Source organism: Giraffa tippelskirchi, chromosome 1, assembly GCF_054371585.1.
Source record: "Giraffa tippelskirchi isolate mGirTip1 chromosome 1, T2T-mGirTip1v1.2.pri, whole genome shotgun sequence".
NCBI classification, from domain to species: domain Eukaryota; kingdom Metazoa; phylum Chordata; class Mammalia; order Artiodactyla; family Giraffidae; genus Giraffa; species Giraffa tippelskirchi.
Window position 1 is genome coordinate 166907907 of NC_137275.1, and position 3760 is coordinate 166911666.

Genomic DNA, 3760 nt, shown 5'->3' on the forward strand with positions numbered 1-3760 from the left:
TATAGACCTTTTTATGGGAATTTCCTGGTTGTCCCCTGGTTAGGACTCGGCGCTTTCACTGCCAGGGCCTGAGTTCAATCCATGCCAGAGGGACTAAGATCCTGCAAGCCATGTAGCCCAGCCAAAAAAAAAAAAAGGCTTCCTTAAAACAAATAATGTTAAAGAAATCACATACCTCTTCGTTGCTATCAATATATATCACTTCCGTTTTACTCTTAGGTGCATTTTTATCATATTCGTATCATTTACAATTAGATATGTAGTATATATGATAATATGTAATTTGTCAATTACACTAGGGAAATAGTATGGTAACACAATGAACACAGTTAATTCCTACTCCTAGAGGTGATGGAGAAAAAGATTAGTGTAAGTTGCATATGGACAAGACAATATCTGTTTCATGCATTGTCATGTCCACAGAGCCTAGCAGGGTGCCTATCATAATATAAATTTCTGAACAAACAAGAAATTATATAGGGACTAGTACCATAAAAATCAGCTAAAAGAGGACTGAGCCATGTCTCTGCTGCCAGTAAATGCAGAAGTGAAGTATTCATAGACATAACTACTGCCACACAGATAAAGTAATTTTGGGGTATCAAGGGTTCTCCTTTGATGGGTACGCAAAACTCTGTTTCCACTTAAGAAGTGGAAAAATCGAGATCATTATGATTTGCTATCCATCAAGGCTTCCTACTCAGAAGAACACAGTTTTAAAAGGAGTGCATTTATCCCATCTCAGATTTTCGGTGTATGTGTTTTTTTCCTAAAGCATAACGAGCTTGTCAGAGTTTCCATGGTGAACATGGGGCACCATGGAAACTGATAGATTTAGCTACACAAAAAGAATAAATAAAATAGGCAGGCATTTATTTCACCGTGCAGTGACAACTCTCCCAGATAGGAGAGGAAAGTGGCTTTTCATTTAACCTGCCTGCCCTTCACTCCCTGTGCCTCTTCAAAGTGTGAATTATTCTCACTAAATCATTTTACTGACTGATCCTGATTGGATTGTTCTTCTCCTAGAGGTCCATTATTTCTCCTTTGGTTTTTCTTCAGAGTAGATCTGTATGTCACTGGCAACTCTTGAAAAACCATGTACAAAGTGAAAGTTGTAGATGACAGCTCACAGTACAGTGACCAAGTGAGCCATGGCAAAATTGAATGGAAAATTCTTCACAGTCTACTGTGATGAGACAATGAGTGAGAATTATGAGTTAAAACCCAGTTTTATTCTATACTAACTGGATAGTCAAACCAAACACACTGAACCTTGGTTTCCTCATCTCTGAAATTGTTAAAATACATTCTCTTCCTACTTTATAGGGTTGTTGTGAGGTGCAAAATGAGATAGTAAAAGAGAAAGCTTTTTAAAACAGTCAAGTTCCATCTAGCAAGAATGATCAGCTACCAGTATAGTTAGACTGAGAAGATGATCAAAATGTCATAACTGATCATACTATGTTTCTGTTCTTTTCTTCAGACAATTAGAGTTTCTTTTATACTGGTCCCATCCAGTTGTTAGTGAGTTTGAGAATATTTGGCTGCATCTGAAGTAGGAGAAATGTGATCTTGAGAAATGAAGCTTTTTGACTTTTCTATACATTTGAAAATTTTCACAATAAAATGTTGGAAAACTAAATAAATGAAATAAAGCTGACTCTTAAGTTCCAGTCTATGAATTGCTCACTATTAGCACATACCCACTATACCTTCTTTTTTTTTTAGATTTTCTTTTTGAATGTGGAACATTTTTTAAAGTCTTTATTGAATTTGTTACAATATTGTTTGTGTTTTCTGTTTTGGTTTTTTGCCAACGAGGCATGTGGGATCTTAGGTCCCTGACGATCGAACTGGTACTCTTTGCTTTGGAAAGGGAAGTCTTAACTGCTGAACCACCAGGGAAGTCGCTAGCTCTTTATTTTTTAGCACTAAAATTAGGCAATAGAGTCATCACTTGAAATCCAACTTTTATGTCTATTGAGCAGCTCCTATTGGTCAGACACTGTGTTAAGGGGATACAGAAAGAGAAAGGAAGGAAGAAAATGTGGTTCATAAGGAAAATAGCAGTCTTCTCAGGGAGACAGACTGATGAAGGAATACTTAGAGCACCCCCACAAACTCAGAGGAGGAGCATTTAACACCTGAGAAAGAGAGGAGGTGTAAAGATTTCCTGGAAGGGGGTGGGAGTGAGCAGTTAATCTGAGGTATTTAGCCAGGGATTTAGCCAGGGAAGAGTGGGCAGTAAAATAAAGCAGGCACAGTGTAGAGTGGTATCAGGGCACTGCAGGCAGAGAGATCGTGAGCAGATGTATCGTATGTGGCAAACTGTAAGGAGAAGAGCCTGAAGAAGCAGCCAGGGCTTCACGAAGCATCCATGCCATAGAGAGCCTGTTTTCCTCCGAAGGAAGTGATATGTAGGGGTAGGGCCCTGAAAGTGCATACCACTGTTGGATTTCCTTTTGATGAATTAAGCTGGTGAGGGCTGACCGACAGTTATCCTAGAAAACAGCAGTGAAATGCACATTGAGTGATAACCTCTAATGCTCTTTCAGTTCTAATATCGCATGAATTTTGAACATGGGCTACAGGAAGACCTTAATAATAGGAAGTGCTATTTCCTTGAAACTTCAGAGGCACAATAAACATTTGTTGCATACTTTGCCCTGGGCAGAATAATTATATTAAACAAGTGGCTGGCTTGCAGTGTACTTGGGCTGTGTTTCAAAGGTGAATATAAAAGCCCTGTACTCCTTGCTTCTTCCAAACCTCAGTAGCCTTGAGAACATTTCCCTAGACAAAACAGGATGGGCGTCAAAATTGCAAGAGGACTAGCAATTTAAAGGAGTCTCCACATCTGAAGGTGGAGAACAGGCAATAGTTGGGAAGCCAAGATTTCCTGATGTGTGGCTGAGCTGAGAGTACTGGATCCTGAGTGAGGTGCCTATACCTTGGCTGTGAATGGAAGTGAAATTGTGCCCTGCTTGGAAAAACTAACACTTACCTGAGAAGTGCTAATACCATGTCACCTGGAGGCCTATGGCCATATCTTCTGTTTAAGAAGATTAACTTTATTCAGAGCTACACAATGATTAGTCATTCCATCAACCATGTGTAACAATGTCAATAAGCATCAAAACACTATTTTCTAGTAATTCCATTACCTCAATAGAATGACTGCCATTGTTTGGCACACCTTTTTAATTCTAGCCATTATCCTCTAAGCATATCCTGATTTTAACCATAGCATAAATGCCATTAAAAAAAACTTGAGGCAAGAATATACAATGGAGAAAAGATAATCTCTTTAACAAGTGGTGCTGGGAAAACCGGTCAACCACTTGTAAAAGAATGAAACTAGAACACTTTCTAACACCATACACAAAAATAAACTTAAAATGGATTAAAGATCTAAACGTAAGACCAGAAACTATAAAACTCCTAGAGGAAAACATAGGCAAAACACTCTCTGACATAAATCACAGCGGGATCCGCTGTGACCCACCTCCCAGAGTAATGGAAATAAAAGCAAAAATAAACAAATGGGCCCTAAGTAAACTTAAAAGCTTTTGCACAACGAAGGAAACTATAAGCAAGGTGAAAAGAAAGCTTTCAGAATAGGAGAAAATAATAGCAAACGAAGCAACTGACAAAGAATTGTTAGGGGAAGCACACTGACTGAAACCGCCCACCCTGGCCAGGCACCATACTAACCACTTGCATGAGCTGTTTTATGACAGGAGATCTTGGTAAGGAA